Source organism: Ptychodera flava, chromosome 2 (genome assembly GCF_041260155.1).
Source record: "Ptychodera flava strain L36383 chromosome 2, AS_Pfla_20210202, whole genome shotgun sequence".
Taxonomy (NCBI): domain Eukaryota; kingdom Metazoa; phylum Hemichordata; class Enteropneusta; family Ptychoderidae; genus Ptychodera; species Ptychodera flava.
The window spans coordinates 45,036,850-45,056,246 of NC_091929.1; the positions used below are offsets into that span (position 1 = coordinate 45,036,850).

At 36.7% G+C, this 19,397-nt stretch overlaps 1 protein-coding gene and 1 long non-coding RNA gene across 2 annotated transcripts in view; both read left to right on the forward strand.

Moving 5' to 3' along the window:
* The window catches only part of LOC139150438 (uncharacterized), a 73,966-nt gene that overhangs the window by 28,211 nt on the left and 26,358 nt on the right, over nt 1-19,397 (forward strand). The gene's annotated exons all lie outside the window — the stretch shown is intronic.
* Nucleotides 264-18,650, forward strand: LOC139122356 (uncharacterized). The gene is made up of 11 exons (XR_011549431.1): nt 264-473; nt 3,417-3,539; nt 4,312-4,494; nt 4,807-4,920; nt 8,872-8,999; nt 9,185-9,391; nt 12,865-12,998; nt 13,757-13,855; nt 14,151-14,273; nt 14,729-14,813; nt 17,152-18,650. It is a non-coding gene; the product is annotated as an uncharacterized lncRNA (long non-coding RNA).

The following is a 19,397-nucleotide window of genomic DNA, read 5'->3' on the forward strand; positions in this document are numbered from 1 at the left end:
GCACTAAACCGTTTCTGTAGAATGGCATCTCATTTACTTCGAGTGTCATGGGAGTCATGTCAGTTGCACAGCCTCGTTCGTTATTCTATGAAATTGTTCGAAATGTTTAACTGTAAAATTACAAAAAACCAATCAACACAGTAGATGTGATCGTATTTTTAAATACGAAGTAATTTCAAAAGGTGGGAAATGATATATGGCAAGTTTAAACTTAGCTTAAGCTAAAAAGGATAACATAAAATTAAAGTGTGGATGTAGGCCACAAGGCATGGTCAGAAAAGGAACTCGCAACGCAAGAAACATTCAGTAAGGCTCTGTGGCAGTAATTTAGTTTACGTTCAAGAAGTGCAGCTATAAAGTCAAGTATGGCCTGCCGAATCCTCTTCCCATTAATTGTGTCTTTCCTTGCGTTTTGTATTTCGTATTCAAGCGCGAGAACCGCCGCAGAATGGAAGTCAAGGGTCGTTTACCAGGTAAGCCGCCAAGAAATAGCCTGCCTAGGTGTTTTTTTTTCCATGAATAGGTTTTTATGGTTGCCGTAAATGTAATTGGGTAGCGCATGCTGTAGTTATGAGAAAAGGTGAGTCATAGCTAACCCAGTTTAATACAGCAGTCAACTACGATTACGCTTTTCCTTGGCCAGAGTAAGGCCCTCGTAAATTTGAGTGTCATATATATGGTGAACACGATCAATATTTTGAAATTCAATTTCTGTTATAACTTTCCACACTGACACAATACACAGCACTACTCGCTCACGTTTTACGGACATAGAACAATAACTTAGGAAGGTAAGGTAGATAACTTGGGGAATATCTCTATTATAAAATCGAATATCTCCATAAATTCTAAGGATCCCCGTTCAAAGCGTTACCACGCTTCATGTTAATAGGAAACGAAAGTCTGATAGTCCTTGTCAGGCGATGCCTGGGCGGTGACCACAATGTTTCTGCCTGGGTACTTCTCGAAGCTATACAAATGATAGAAATGGCACAATCCTGATTTAATGCAATTATACGAAGTGAAAAAAATGCTTTCAAAATCTAGTTTTATTCTCTAATATTTGACACGCTAAACTGTAGCCTATTTGTAGCAAAACGACCAGCAGGAACTAATGGCTGTTAAAAAAATCGAACCATAAATTATCAAGTCATTCATGCAGCTTATTGACCATCTAATGATTAATTTAAAACGAAGTTTATAGGAACTCTTAAAAATATTATTAAAATATTATTAAAATATTATGAAATTAAAATATTATAAAGTACTTGTAAATTTCAGTTCATAAATGTAAATAATGGTGTTATTCCGCCGAAAGGATAATTTTGTGTGAAAAAATGAAAACTTTTAGGAGGGTTAAGGAAATGAGACAATATTGTTGCGTGTCAAGCTGGAGCTTTGTCTTCCATTGATTTTCTGACCGTTTTTTTTTAATATATTTTATTTGTATATACGTTTTAAGCCATTGTATGGTTAACACACATTTTTACATGTCCTATGTGTATTAGTGTTTGGTAATACAATCATGAGTAAGATATTTTATCACCGTTGTTGCCTACTACTCAATGACATGTGATAATATAAATAAATCATAAATCATAGTAATAATTCTACGATATCTCCACCGATATCACAGGCAGTTACCAGCGTAAACACTTAAGAAGGGTGTCAAACACTGTATGAATGAGATGCACTAAGCGCTGTTTGTGTAGAATTTAACAAATATGTTTATAGGGAAGAATTTACATCATTACAGTACCTCTTCGATCTACTGCTTATCGGGACGTATTTTAAAGCTTCTGGAACAACTAAAGTTTCAACTGAGTTAGTTTTTATGAAAATTGTAAATTCAATTTTTCTCTCTAAAGTTAACAGGAGGATGGCAGCCATTTTGAATTTTAACTGTCACTAAATAGCTGGTATTTTATTTTAAATGTCGTCAAACTTTAGATAATTACCGAAACCCCTGACTTGGTATCGACAACATGTATGAAAACAACATCTTTAAAGGATATTACATACAGACATTATGCTACTTAAAAGCAGTACGAAAGATTCGACGAGGACGCGTTTTCCAGTGCTGGCAACATTCAAAACTCGCACTACTCACGAAATAACAAGTACTGTTAAATTTGGAACTTGACAATATTACATACATTTTCCCAGTAGCCAGTGCCTTTAGGAACTATTCTAGTTTGAAAATAAATTCTTCTCTCATGAAAATGTATTTTTAAGCAATAAACCACGCCAGCAACGTGTATACCCCGGCACAGTACAATACATTACTTACAATTCTCTTTGATTTGTATCCTTGAAGGTTAGTTTTATTATATATTTTCTTATATATTCAGTTCTGTATGCAAGCAAAAATGTGCAGCATCATACTAATTGATGAATAATATCGGGTAAAAGTATGTTTAGAAATGTTAGTGAAAGTTTCCAAATAACGTTGAACAACCATGGATGTCATGATCACGTTCTGAAGGTACTACAAATGCTATACTTTTTAGGCAGCAAGTTATTACGAATGGAAGGGGTTATTCTCTGAGAAAACTTAGAATGAAAATTCTTCTGTCATTTAAAAAATCAATATCCTTTTGTTTCAAAAAAAAGGTTCAACTAGTCTCCCTAATTTTCATTATATTATTCTGCAAGGCTGAAGACTCAACAGTGGAAGATTTTACAAAAATGCTATCTCTTCTCTCAATCTTGCATTATATTCCAAATCATTTAAAATGAGCATTGAGAAGAATTAAATGGTGTCCTTCAAAGTATGATTTCAGAATTTTTACAACTAGCCTATGAATTTGTCTACACATGGTAGACCTTGTAAATTTCTCTTGCAAAACTCTGAGGATACAAATCGCAATGAATTATAGTAAATCTACAGTACTTTGCCCGGGACTTTTACCACTTCACGACATATATGTGCGAGCAATATCGGATCTTTAAACTTGTTCGCAGAAGTATGTTCAACGAAGGTAACAGCTTCATTTATTTTTGTACATTCTACACTTAAAATGTTAAATCAGTGAATTTTCGACCGATGCATTACCTGTGAAGTATGACATGCCCAGAGCCCCCAGGCACAAACGCTGTGGGTTCGAAATCATTTCCATATGAAAAGATACCTTAATTGAGGTGTGAACTGACTGTAAATTGGTGATTGCTCTAACAATATCACAGGTGATGTAATATTCATAAACATTGTGATCTTTTGTTCTACTTGATCGGTAGTTTATTTACTCTCTTGGGTGTCATAAGCAATTAATTCTGTAACGCCGAAATTTTCCGCGTTCAGGGGATTAGCGTAGATACATGGTTGTGCCGGCCGATCCCCTCATGGATCTATATTGTTTTGAATAAGTCATTGTTCGATTTAAAAGAAGAGTATCTCCATACTTTTATTTCTTTAGGTTGTTACAGATCGTTTTGCCACAACAGGTAAATCTCCTACGACTCGGTGTTCAAAGGGTAACGATTATTGCTACGGAACGTTCAAGGGCATTCAAAGAAATCTTGACTACATGCTGGTTTAGGTAAGTTAAATCAAATACCAAGTTTGGACAGCTTTCAATACACTCGATATGTTGATCACGAGGCCATATCGGATCCAAGTAAAATATTCTTACTATGTTGCAAAAGAAGATTCACTTATAGAAAAGATTCATTTGTCGATGCTAACCAAGGATATTTGCGTAATTACCACAGAGATGCTTGATACATGTATCGTCTACATCTTAAGGAGTATATATGCTCGATTTGTCAGGGCTTTTGACGAAACTAATCATGTGTGTCAAGTAGCCTTAATGTATTAGGGTCCTGCACAGATGACAAAGAGAGTTCGTGTCCTGACCGTAATTTAATCAGATATGACAATAATCACTTCTCTTTGGAGACTACAATTTAAACGTTAATAATCGTTATTTTTACATTTATTTGGGGTTAAAGCTGTTGACATCGAAAACAATTATTAACCAAATATCGAAATTTGCAACAACTGTCTATTTGAAATGCAAAAGAATTAGAGATAAACCAAGCTTATATTTCATACTAATAAAGACTTCTATCAATGACATAAAATTAAATTATACGAAAGTTTAATAAGAAACCGTAAGAAATATGATCTCATCTTGAAGAAGAAATTTGAGTTTACGAAGTGATGAATCACTGTCTTTCTTCATGTGCTCTTAAGGTGGAGTAAACCTAAAAAATCGAATTGAATATCTTTTCATACGTTTTGCATGTCTATGTGTAACTATCCAAGTCAAGCTTTGCCTTTTTATTTGTGTATATGATTAATTCTTCAAGGTGTTAATGCAATATGGATCTCCCCCTTCACGCTGAATACCAACGATTCAGCGGGTAAAATCGATTACCTTGGTCGCTGGCCCTTGGACATCTACCAAATCAACCCTTATTTGGAACTCCACAGGACTTGATTGCTTTAGTGGACGCATGTCATTCGCGGGATATATGGGTCATGGCAGATCTGTAAGAGCTTTTTTACATACATGTTTTTGATTAATGTTCGCGAGCAATTTCTGTATAAAACGTCCCAAATCTATCACGTATAATCACCGTTTTTGGCACTCAGTTATGGCTAATTCTTGATTTTTTCATGACATTGTAAATTCAATTTATATCATTCATCGTTCATGTAACAGAAGAAATATTAACAATGCCTGCGCATGTAATGGCTATCGTAACGAGTGTCAGATCTAAAAAGCAATTGTTTGTATTTCACTTTTCCAGCATGCATGTACGATTTTAATATCTAATTGATATTTTGTTCTTGCACTCCAGGGTGATAAGAAATATGGGATATCAAGATGGATGCAGTCCGACTTTTGCCCTGATACTGATAATTTCGATAAGTTTAAGCCTTTTAACAAATCTGAACATTACGACGAAAGGAGTGTAAGTGTTTATTAGGTGTTTTACATACAGCTCTATAACACACGCAAACACACATACATACATATACACACACATATACACACGCATACAGCAGAAGTGACCGAAGGTGGACAGATGCATATACAGTACGTGTACGTTTTTGTACGTCACACAAATTTCGTAGATAACATGTACATTGTATATATCGAGAACCGACTCATTTGATTGTTTTGATAGTCTGAGGTGTAGAAATACTTTTAATATTGATGATTTCTAAACAGATTGCTATCGGTTACATGTCATCAATCGGGTAGACGATGATCATACAATGAATCCAACGGATGCTGATTTTTGTTTTTTATGAGACATATGGATAAACATCGAGTGTAATGAAAGAAGCAGCCACAGCACAGAAGTGTTTATCCAATACCAGTATTTATTCTGTCACATGCCAGTTTTAATGAAAATGCTTTGAATGACTTTTCATGCAGTGTAAAAGTTTAAAGGTATGCATTTTCTAAGAAGTAAAACTTGTCTTTGACAGAGAAGAATTTTTGGGGTCAGGATCAAATAGAGTCATTGTCCTCCGCGTCAAATCTATTCGACTTAGCATCCTCTGATACCAAAACTTACTGAACGACGAAACTCTATTGGTTACAGAAAGATCGAAATCATTGTTATAGATTGCAAAAATATTGTTTCGAAAAATGCTACCCTTCCGGGATTACTTTCATTAAACGAGTAAAACAGCCCATCTCCTGGGAGATATACAGATGTGTTACATGGTACTTGCATTCATTAATCCGGTTATGTAGAAATTTTGATACACCGAATGCCCTCTTTAGCAATCAGACATATGGATTCGGTAACGTGAACCAATCACTGTCTCACACTGTCCAAGCGCCAAACAAGTCCGCCATCGCTACACGCATTTCATTCCCATGCATGCGCGACGTTCACGATGAAAATGACATGTATCTCAATATAATGTCTATTTGACAATATCTTCATCTAGTTCTTGGATATATTCGTTTTTCAAAAAGATTAATACTTTATTTCAGTTATTCTTAGGGTCCTTTTTGAAATCCGTCGGTTGAGGGCAGTCTGTTAATATACACGAAAGGCCTATACGACACAATAACAGTCTAGCCGAGGCATCGCAGCTTATAAACTTTGACGGATGATTGCGCTAAAACGCGTTGCTACCAAGCCAGCACAATAGTCCATCTCTGATTTCGTTCGCAAAATATTAAGGTTATATATTTAAAGAAGAAAGTGTTCAAAATGGAAGTGCAACTTGAATTAAACAGATAAAGGTTAACATTGCTAATTTGCCAAGCTTAAGTAACAGATTACATTACTTGAAAGTAATTTTTAATCTTATTTATAGTGCTCTGCTTATCTGTTTATATATATATATATATATATATATATATATATATATATATATAAACTTATATATATATATAATATATATATATATATATATATATATAATATATATATAATATATATAGTTTCTGTTGTCAGCACTTGTTTGTTGGTGCGAAAAGTTGCATACATTAGTGACTCCAGTATGGAGCACTCTACTCCAGATGATCTTGAAATAGGTAATGATAACTGTTACAATTTAAGATAGAATGCGCCTCGGGAAAAGATGTTCGGACTCATAGTTTTTAAAACTTCTTTGCTGGTCTAATTCTTGTCGATGGTAGCTATTTTTAATTTCAAGTTTCCTTTATATATATATATATATATATATATATATATATATATATATATATATATATATATATATATATATATATATATATATATATATATATATATATGTTCGACTGTGGTTTTTCAGGTTGTCCCCAGTGTTGTCGGTGGCGTGGTTATGATAAATTCGTTTGTAGGATATTACACACGTACCAATCTTCTGGTTCAAATAGTTTATTATAACAGCACAACGTTTCGTCCTAAAAGTAGGACTTCCTCAGGTGCTACAGATCAAAAAGTTTCAACACGGAGTAAGTCACAGTGATATTTAACGTACAAAAGTTACATGTCGGAGAAAATACTAAGTGACAGTATGGTGAAAATACAGGAGTTGTTTCTTACCTATTTGAATGGCTCAGATGTTGAATGGCAATTGGGAGAATGTTTGAATGTGTATTTATAGTGTGGCTGGGAGGGCGCTAGTGTTGGAATTTGAATAAAGACAATGGGAGTAGCTAGCTGTGAATATTTAGGCCGTCAGGTGTTAATGTCTTTAATTTGGAAATCCACAAGGATTCCAGCTTTTTTCGAAGCGGGTCGTCCATTTTATTGATTTTCACAATGCCAACTATTGAAACGTCTTGGATTGTGTGTTGATCTGAATTGAAATGGAGCGCTACTGGCATGTTTGAGTTACGACGGATGGTGGACAGATGGTTATTGAATCTTAAACGAAATTCTGTTTTGGTCTCTCCTACGTACTGTTTTTTGCATTTATTACAGGTTATAAGATATATTATGTTTTAGACTTGCATGTGATGTTTTGTGTAATAGTGTGAACTGTATTATTTGAGTGGCTATGGAAACTGGTGGCATTTGTCGAATGTTTACAGATGTTGCAGCCCCTGGTTGAGCCACATTTGTAGAAACCTGCTGGTGCATCGGACTGTTGTAGTTCACTGTGAACTAATAGATCTCGCAGGTTTCTACTACGGCGGTGTGCTATGATTGGAGTTTCAGCGATGGCACTTTTACAACGGGGTGATTTTTGTAATATATTGAAGTGAGTTTGAACGATCTGTTTGATGTTTGGGTGCCGAGGGTTAAATGTAACTACAAAAGGAATACGTGTTTGGTGTGGTTTTATTTTGTACTGTAGGAGGGTGTTTCTAGGAATTGATTTGGCCCGATTTATTTGGTCTATAACCAAGCTTTCTGGGTATCCCCCTTGATTAATGATGTTGTCAATTCCTTTAAGCGGGTGTCCCTCCAGTCATGCCTGGAGCATATTCTACATATGCGGATGGCTAATCCATAGGGTATGCCTAGTTTTGTGTGCCTAGGGTGTGATGACGTAAATGCCAAATGTTGATTCGTGTCTGTTGGTTTTTTGTATAAATCTGTTTCGATGTTACCCTCTTTATCCAAGTGTTGTGAGATATCAAACTTTTTGATCTGTAGCACCTGAGGAAGTCCTACTTTTAGGACGAAACGTTGTGCTGTTATAATAAACTATTTGAACCAGAAGATTGGTACGTGTGTAATATCCTACAAACGAATATATATATATATATATATATATATATATATATATATATATATATATATATATATATATATATATGTGTGACATTAAACTGGTCCAATAATCATTTCCATTCAAGGTAATATATTACCAGGTCCATGGGACAATTGTGATTAACAAATTTTTGTAGGACCATCCTGAACCACTGATAATTAGTGGTGGTACCAGGTGTCCAGAATGGGTAAGCGTACCCTGCTAGCATGCTACACCCGTCAGGATTGGTCCCAAAATTGTCTAAATATTGTATGAAAAGATACAGGATATGAATCACTGTAATAAGTCAAAGCCGGGAATGCTGTCGTTAATCATTTGAGTGACCGAGGTGTGATATTTGGCCACAATGTCGTCATATCGACCGTAGAACTTTTTGAAAGTCCTAACGAGTCTTTTTGTGCTGGAATAGAGTGCTCAATAATAGAGTCACTATATATGCAACTTTTCGCACCAAACAAACAGGTGCCAACAACAAAAACAAAATAAACTGTTCCCCGCCTAACAACATATGCAATTAGCAGCCTAAATGTTCCAGTCGAACACAACCACCGATGAGTGTAGGCGGCTCTGCCGTCTTTAGGAAACAAATTTGTAGTGGAAATGTAATTTAGATTATCCTGACCAACTTATTTAACGTATTTTTCCCATTTGTTTACTTCATCTTTTTGTTCTTCCTTATCATGTTTCAGAAATGGGTAGAAAATCTACCGAAATTGAACCACACGAACAGCTTTGTACGTTCAACATGATTTATTGGGTTCAGGAGTTATCGAGAGCTTTAGGTTTTGACGGATTTCGTCTGGATAACGTTGATGAAGTAGGTAAATCGCACTGTACGAGGGTATATTCATCCTATACCTTGCTAAGAGTGTTTGCTTTCGATTTTAATAGTGTAATATTGCATGCATATAAAACGATAAGCGTAGAGAGCTAGCACATTGTTAAGAAGTAACATCTTTTCTTGTTGTTTTTCTTTATATCCTCTTGGGAATGGACACACAGATATCCGAGGAATTCTTGGAAGAACTGAATAACTCAACGCAGATATTTATGATTGGTCAGACAAGTAAACTGATAGTGAACTGGCCGAATATCAGCGTGTCCTGATTCTGTTTTTGATGGAGACATGTATTCGAAGTTGAACGCATTTTTGGGGGATCAGGAGGCAGTAATGGATATTATCGCATTCCTGATGCTTTAACACTCAGAGTAAGTATTATATACAGGAACGAAATTTCTTGTCAGGAAGGATAAACTTCATATATTTTTATCTGCAATATTTGCAAAGGTTAATGCTTCTCAAGAACAACACTATAGGCTCTGCTGTGAAGTGTGGGGTAGGAATTCAGTTTCGTCTTCTTGTAAAGTTAAAATCATGATTTTATAGTCTCTTTAGCGTTGACACATAGATTAATGACCATGTTCTATACCAACGTCAGTAAATAACAGTTCATTAGCTCAGCTCGTTTACCGTAAAATGCGCCTGATATTTGGCCTCTCCAAACTTACAATGCCTGTTGATATACCACATGAAGTTCATGGGAAAAAAAAATGTTGACCGGCTAGTATATGCAGCTCGAAATTTATATTCTTTCCATCATGACAGCTTTTTCCCATACAAATTTCTGCGAGAGCTTTTGCCAGCTTAATGAGTTAGTGGGTGTGTGTGTCAATATGTACGCACTGATAACAATGGATTTTAAATTTGACGCCTAAACCAAGCATGGCCAGTGATTGGTCAGAAACGCCGTTCCACTTATCACGAACACCCCATCAAGTGTAACATTTTGTTTGTCAGTCCTAAACGATATTTTAGTGCAACTTCAGACGTGAGCTGAGCAAAATCACCTATGTTTTCCAGACAAAGCATAAAGAAAATTTTCACTGGCGCTTGTCGCATAACTATGCTTTCTCAAAGAAGCAGGTCTTTAGTCAAGATTTCAAAACTTCAGTACTTGATGCTGACCGAATATGACCAGCAAGGCTATTCATCTGTGCAGTCGTAGCTCGGACCACAGAGTAACATAAACAGAGTCGCAACGCTTGCATGCCTTTTGTCCATGGTCGTCTCGGTAGACTATGGCTTTTCATATTAAAATGAGCTCCAAAGGGGTTAAAAGTTTTGGAGGCTTTGTTTGTGGTTGATAATTACACGAGATTATGCGAAAAATACGACGAGATGGCATCTTACTGCCAGTCGCGTAGCTACCATAGTACTTTGTGAGCTCTCAGGCCAGAAACACTGCTGCACGCCAATCAAAACATAACACGCCAGCAGTTTCATAAACATGTCCTTCCTTGACGCACGTGTAAAAGAGGGTATGACTGACCGTAAACCATTGCGTAAAACAGACATTATCGATAAAAGACTTTCAAATTTGGATCAAACACACTCATTATATATTCATAAAAATATGAGAGGAATTTTTAAAACTGTAAAAACTCATTTCCTGAAGCTCAAAACACTCCGTTTTCGCCAGCACGTCATTCTGCTCAGCACCACACGACAACAACAATAACACAAACTTTGCCGAACATACTTTCGCTTAACAATTGGGCGAAAATCCGAAAATTACCGAAGGATTCATGGTCGGCACTCTTCGGAAAAGAGAGGCGAGAGCAACCTGAGGCGAGGCGAACATGGATGGGTTACGTAACCGCCTTAAACAATACCCGTTGCCACTCTATCAATGTTTCTCTATGCTCGGACGAATATGGATTGCAACGGGAAAACCCCAAGTCATGCAACGGAAAAAGAGTTTTTCCGTCGCAACGTACGAGAGCTATGGCTGCTGCTACAGCGACATACGAAAAAGAACGATCATCATAATTTGAGTCTTGTTGGTTGAGTTTTAAGAGAAACTTCGTCTCTTGAACGGAGAGATCTAAATTCTGGTTTATGAAATCGAAAACTTTAGTGTATAACACAGTCCATCATAACAAACTGGTTTGTAACAGTGTAATACTGTCAGTAAATTGTCTCGGGTTTATTGGAAGAGAATGGAGAAAATTAAGACATGATTCTTGAAGTTGACCGGCAATGTTAGCAGTGAGTTGAGTTTTCTGTTTGTCTGTGATTTGATATAGTGAATAGTCAGCATATCAAAATTAGACTACAATATATCGAAATTGGACCGTATATATATCTCACATGGCTACACTAGGCTTACATTAGATAAAAGATAAAAACAGTTAACCGCCGGCTAAGTACATAGCTGGGATCGAAGTACGGGCCCGGGTACGGGCGGAACGAATCCTTGTCCCGGGAACGCTGGCGCTTACAAAAGGCGAAGTTGGTCAGTTTTGTTTTAGTGTTATGTCCCCTTGGCCGAAATGTTCTGCACCTGTGAATGCCGGACCCTTGTCCATAACAGAGCAGAAAACATCAAAACAGTTTTGTATATAGTCATTCAAGTCACTTGAACTGGACCATTGATTCATGTCATACCGTCGTACCGATCGACACGATCGCAAGCGTAGCATTCGTCGCTGACGTGTAATGCATACCATTCAATGTCAGCTTAGAGCGTACGGACATACGCGAGCGCGTTCATGTGTGGCCGTGGTTTGAGGGACTGTGGGGCTTAAATACTCGAAATTATCGTGTGTCGCAACGCATTTCTTTTCATTTTCGACCAAAAATGGTGACTTTGGTATTTTACAACATAACATGCACTTTTAATAGTTTGCTAGTATCCGTTTCAACTCAATGGACAATGGACACATCGTTTGGTGTCAGCGTTCTCAACTATCGAGAAATCCAATCCTTGTGGATTGACAGGTGGGAGTGCAGAGAAATACTTAGAAAAGCCAAGTGTAGAATTTGGGACCAGAGAAGATAATGCGTTCCTGCTAGCCTTACCCGAAGCATTCTTTGTAGTTTTATCGCCCTCGTTCACGCTGAATATTCATAGACGTGGGCACTATCCGGTTCTCGGGGCCTGAACCGGATAGTGCCCACGTCAAAATTTGTATGGCCAAAAGCTGGAATGATGGCGTTAACATGAGTTACGACCATTGTAAACTTCAAATGTCGATAATGTTCGGTAATGAGTTCATCAAGCACAACAATTTAACCCGTGGCCCTTATTTTTAACAATGATTTTAAAAGAAAATGATCAAACGTTTGCTCGAGGGCGCGCAACAAAGGTTTCAGTCCTTTCATCTTAATCAAAAGGTTTAATGTCTCAATAACTGTACATAATAGCATAAAATTCGTTTCTTTAAGGTGTATATCAGTAAAGTAATAATTGACATTCCCCATTTGCATGGTACGTGCTATCTTAAAACTCTCTTGCGGGGCTGTATTAATATTCAGACAGTAAATGCTACCATTTTCATGTATGTTTTCATTTTTTCCGGATCAAGTAAACACAATTAATCGAATACTTTTATCGTAACTTGACTGAATGTAGCTTTTAGATCAGTAGGTATTGATTATACGCCCTCGTTTCACTAGTAAGAGAAACAAGGGAGAAATCGGTATTTTGTCAGAAAATAGAGCAATATTCAAAATTCCTCACATATGTGCTACTAGTTCACGTGGTAAGGGAATCAACTTCTTTTGCCACTGTGCCGTATCCCCCAACGCTAGAAAATGGCTGAACGAAAATGACCCACGAACGACTCTTACTAATTATTCGTCATTGTAAAATACTACATTTATGTTTACCCGTTTACAGCGAGCTTGGTTTACTGATGCTGCGGTACTCGGTGGGTACATTGACAACCATGATGAATCAAAACGCTTTCTCAACGAGCATAATGGTGACTACACCAGCTCAGGAATGCATTAGCGTATCTTCTGATGGCTGAGGTGAGATTTAATTCACAATTCTAAGTTTTTAGAAAATAAATGTATACAAAAATAAAGATATACAGAGTTGTCGTCTTCTACCGTGTCTAATAAGCTATTGCATGTACGCCTTTTTCAAGATGATGCAGTGTTGTGAAATATTTATGTTCTAATTCTGTGTGCATACAAGGTTTCTTCCGAAATTCCGCCACTCTCTCTAGCTGGAAAAATACAAAATAGATGGCTCTGTAAATAGCGACTACGGACAATACTTAATGGAAATTCCAAACAGTCTTAGATGGAACGATTTACGTTCGTTTGGGATTCCTACTCATACTCTTCTTCGGCTTCCATATTATTTGGCAAACGTCACTATAAAGAAAACGAGCAAATTTGGCATTTTATTCAGAGCGTAAAATAGAGAACATTTATAATCTGTCAATTTTGCTCTTTATATATTTACATTATACCCGAAGGGAAAATATATACTGCATCTATCGATATCAGTGGTGTTTTCTTTGATAAAATACAAAAACTGCAATTTTAGCACGAATTGACGAAAAGCCAGAAAACTACTTGAAGTACTAAACTACTGGAAGTTATTCCACCTACATACGTTTGGCTGTTTGATTCTATTATTGTCAAATGAAAACAGCAAATAATTGTGCAATACCTGTGCTTGTTATTATTTGGAGATGATTCCTTGGTGGCTAAATTGCCTTGTAACTTGCCGGACTAACCTTTATATGACTTTCCTCTGCTTTATTCATGCATTATAGTGGATACCATTTATCTACTACGGCTCTGAACAAGGAGATTCTTTATCTTATTCATCATCCCTTTGGCCGTTCTACGTAGAAGAAAGAAGTCTTTACCAGGTAATGGCTGCATTGTAGCAGTCGAATGTTTGATATTTATTACACGTGATATTCTATTAATGAATGCAAATTGTTTAAATTCAAAACACTTTATTCTGTAATTTGTTCCTTAAGAAACAGAGTTAAGACAAGATAAATAGTTGGATCTATTGCTATGAATAGATGGCTTGTTTATTAGTGGAAGGATGTAAATGTAGGCAGACGTGTGGAACTGAGGTTGGAATGGCAAAGGGTATGAAAAGCTTTGCTATGAAATGGCATATTTTTGGATAATGGATCTTGGTTTTTCCCGCAGTTTATATCAACCATCCTAAAGCATCGAAAAAACCTATTTGGGTCTGCAGTCAGCGATTATCAAAACGTCGCCCAAGTGGATTGCTCATATGGTACCACGTTTTATTCTTTCACGAGAAAAACGGTAGGTTTCTTCTTACACTGCAAAGTAAGAATGGTTTGATAGTAATATTTTGAGAATCAAAAACAAATAAAGAGTAAGTGATCATCCCATCCTTTTTTCATTTATATATATATATATATATATATATATATATATATATATATATATATATATATATATATTATATATATATAATATCTATTGTTATGTCTCCTGACGAGTTAGAAGCGCGTATCTTCATTTCTCCTCATGTTCAAACTTCTAAACGAACGATGAGAACTCACCTTTAAATGTTACCATGAAAACCGATACTTCATTTCTAATTACATGTTTGATAATAATTTACTAACGCTCTATCTGTCGTATTTGATATAAATCATAAATTGTTTTCCGTGGTTAGGTTAATTATTCATTGATTTATTCAGATTCTGGGGATTATCTATTTATTCGTAGTTTTTTGTTTGCCTGTTTGACAGACTTTCGTTATCATCTCTAATCAAGGATATTCGTCTTCAGCGTATACGCACCTAATACGAAACCATCCGTTTGACGAAGGAACTGGTAATGTCCGATCATCCTATTATTCTGTCGATCCCTTACGTCTATTTTATGGCGAGTGTGGTTTACTTCTGACAGTATTTTTTCTATATTTAAATCTCACACTCTCTCAAATTAACGTTTATTTACATAATTGGAATGTGGAGACCTAGTAAAATCAAAATCATTATTATTTAGAAATGGAGTAAAAATGTCATGTTTAAAGTTAGGTTCACGCCCGTCTTGCCCTTTAGGATGTTATTCAAGAAACATACATCCTACAATTATTACAAAGTCTAACATTGATACCAATATAGCAACAAGGATATTACATGCAACCATTTGTAAATTACTCTGTCACTTTTGCATGAAACAAAATTACAGAAATTAGTCGTACAATTTGCAGTGTCTTCTATATTTACTATGTACCGAGATTTGAGCAAAATATTGTATTACTGTATTAGAACAACGGTCGAGTGGCCTTTCTTTCATTAAACTGTCGTCAAAAGATGAAGGTCGCATAATGAAAAACAATTACAGCGCTTGTCTTTTTAGTGTGGAGTTTCAGGGTTTGGCACACACGGGTTTCTTGACTGTAACGTACAAGTTGTTGTACTCCGACACACAAACATCAAAGGATGCGTCGATTGCCGCACGTTCTCTTATCATGCAGAATGTTACGGAGCTATAACACTGTAGCAGAACTTTTACCTAAGAGTGACAGTAATCTTTCCCGATACAGGCGTATGATTGGTTCAAACCTCCGGAGTCTCGGTCAAACACACCGGAAGACTATTCCATTTAACATCAAGGGATGTGATTTGCACTAAAGGGCGTGATTTTTACCGGGAATATTAAAATAAATGCAAAAATTGAAGCTATTTGTTATGAAATTGACTAAACATTTATTTGTATTGTACCCTGAAGGGTAACACTCACTCAGTGTAGCCAGGTTTGACTTCCATAACGGAAACCACCTGTGTATTCAGTGTTCATCAAAACTTGCACATGAAAACTTGTTCCCGCCAACTTTGCTCTCTGAGAGCAGCGGCGCAGATAGGCAGGCACAGATTGAACTCATTGCAATAAACGAGCGTGAGTCTAGTACCAAGTCCAAGTCCAATACAGAGGAAAACGCAGACAATTTTACACAACCCTTTTGGACTCGTACCACGAGTCCTAATTAACAGACGTTTGCATGGATGTGGCTAAGAAGTTTGTGCACTGGCATCTCTGCTACACGAATAAAGTGCGCCGCGTACCGGAGTTCAAATCCAAACCGTGCGGGTAAATTTGAAATATGTGTTTTGGTTATTTTCATCGGGGGGGGGGGGGGGGGTCATCAAATTTTTTCGTCTGACAAAGGGGGGGTTCATCTTTTTTCACGGTGTGTAGTCAGGCGGAGTTATACACAGTTGTGGTGCGACATGTGTCGCACTATTTATATTGTTCTTGCCCAGTGGTATTGAGCAAAAAATGGACCCAGTACGAGCACTGCACACGTACATACAGAAAAATTTTTGAATACCGGCGACAAGATTTTGCCGGCCCCCAGGCCGTAACTGAACGGTCCTTAACGGAGGGTTCTCAGATTTGATGGCTTCTATGAACTCAACTTCAACGTCCAGGAACACTCTTTGTCGACCACGGCGATAGTTTCTAGGGGGATTTACTGAACCGGTCTTGCAAAAATGTACCCAAATCTTCTTTTAATACGGTCGTTGCTGCCAATCGCAATTTCTTCGCTGTTTGTACATATGATCCACGAGGTACAAAACCAGTCGCCTTATCACCACCTATCTCCTCTATTTCGTGAACTACTTATTGCCGGAGATCACTGCTGGTTGCCTTTCCACGGGTGTAGGTTCTTCCCCGTGTATTTTGCATTATTTCGATAGATTACTCCAAGGCGATAGCTATACGAAGATACGACGATCAAACGTGGGTCTTTTTCTGTTCAGACCGACAGTTGTGACCGTTAAAACAACTCGCTTAAATTTTCATGCAACAACACTGCACTGTACGGCATTCTCAGACGAAGACAGAAATGAAAACGTGTCGTCTGTCTTGGATAAAATGATGCATTTCCGTCTGGTATTTCTTTGTGTCGAACTGTAAACCTTGGCTGTGCCAAACAAAAAATCCGTGAGTGCCAAACCCTGAAACTCCATACTAAAAAGACAAGCGCTGAAAAAGACAACACGCTATATCTAAACAACTCCTGGCTTACAAATCAACATTTTCGAACAGTATGAATGGAATATATTTGACTCGGTTTACTTTAAAATCATTCACATACTATTACAAAGTCAATGAAACGCCTGTCTTAAATTTCATTCGTAGTTTAAATTATGCTTTTCAGAGCTCGTAAACATCTTCGATTCAACTGACAAGGTCACAGTGCAGGAAATGGTACATTCGATGTCACTCTGGAAAATGGTGAACCGAAAATATACAGTGGAGGATCACATCTTCGCCAGTCTCTCTTGCTTGTCGTGGCCATATGCCTTTTGATTTTTTACGAGAAAACAAAGCTTTGAACGCGCAAGGGATATAATATAGTAATGACATATAGCTAAGTTTCTTGTTAAAAAAATATCGGACTAAATAACTTTCTTCCCATACTGAAAGATTTAATCACACTAATGATTATTTCTTTTTAATTCCGACTTACCAGCAAATCAAAATGTCTATCAAACATAGGAGCCTTGTTTTCTCCACCTACCTTTCTATTGAGGGAATGTAGTGACAGGTTCAAATATTAGATTTTGATGCAACAAGTCTAGTAAATTCATTCAACATTTGGGCATGCACTGAAATACACAGGGACAAACAGACAAAGTGACAGATACACGGACAGACGCTTTCGCAAACACAGACATGCTCTCTAAAACCAATACAACTATATGTGTATACAGGTGTAAACATATATGTAATCGCTTTGCACATTTAATTAAGGTCAAGCTCCAAGATGACATCGTTATGAAGAGAAGAGTATTTACTTAGGGCCCTGTCAAACCTTGACGATTTAGCGAGCGTATGCCAACGTATCAACATTTCTCTAAAAGGTTGACTTTTCAATTTTGGGCGTATACACAGCGTATTCATAACGTACTCATAGGTTAAAATACGTTTTGGGTACGCTTCACAATTATCTCGATGCATTTCGACTTATGAGTAACTTACAAGTAACGTGTGTGAACGTGTGTCAACGAGCGCATAACCTACCTACAACTTATGGCCCGCGTGTGCGGGACGTATGAGTCATACGCTGGCATACGTCGAAAAGTTTTGTGCATGCAAAAAGTTTCGACGACCTCGCCGTACTACGACGTTTACCAGCGTGCTTCAGCTTACTCTTAGCTTATACAAACTTAACCATAACATATTCGACGTACGCATTCGCCATTTTTTTCAAACGTCGGCGTACGCTGGCTAAATTGTCAAGGTGTGACAGGGCCATTATATACTTTAATCAGTATATTTTTCTTTTGTACACTTTCCTATGAAACATTAATACTCAATTTCATCAGAGAAGGAATTGTGTTTGTTTTTTGAATTTTTTTTATTTGTTCAGGAAAATCTTATTTTTATTTTGACATTGACTACAACGACAGCTAATAATATAAGTCACTTTCATATATCAGAAAAACCATACTGGGTGATACTGGTGTAAGTTGTTACAATTTTATTGTTATCGGTATTAAGGCTATTAAAACAACAAAGAAAACCTCAATCAACTTCATGATTCTTAACATAAATAACATCACTTAAAAAGTGAAGTTTGGGTTTATATATTTCTTTGTTTGTTTCATTTGGAATCTGTACTGATTTCGGAAATAAAAAACATACTGTATTGACAATTTTCTGTCAGGTGTACTTCATTTTCAATCTAATCTTGACCTGATATTTTCAGGTAAAATCGACTACCACTTTCGATCTCTAAGGGGGAACGTCAAAAGTTCAATGTGGGATAAAAAACTTAATTCCTTAAATTCCCCCACCCCTAGAAACTTAATTGACTTATATTGAACATATTGCCGGGCTCTTTCTATATAAAGCGAAGCAAAGGATCAGTCAACTAAGGGAGTGAAATAAAGTCATACATCGTTAACGTCCCACTAGCTGTAACTCCTGAAAGTTATTGACCAGTCAAAATATCTTCCTATTCTCTCCTCTCTAAATTCTTCCTCTGAAGTAATATGAGCCTTTACTGCATAAGGAAACCATTCCTTTCAGAAAGTTTTGACAAGTAAAATTTCGCCCATATTCAAAAATGGTAATATTATAAAGGAAACAGATCATACAATGTCAAAGTTGAAAACATTCGTCCCTATGAATTACATTTGACCACTCTGTGCAGTATATGTCAAGATTTCAGTGGAGATATGCACAGTATCCGGTTTTTTTTGCTAATTTGCGTTGAACTGCGATTTAATAAGTGGCCACAAATAGTTCAATGTATTTACAGGGTCTGTCAAAGTCCGTAACAAGCCAAGAAAATACTTTTATATCCCTGCATTTTAACTAAACCACTTCTGGTCATTTTGCTCTGTTCGTTGGAGATAAATAAGCACCAAAAATGAGGAGATGAAGTATCCTTGACAT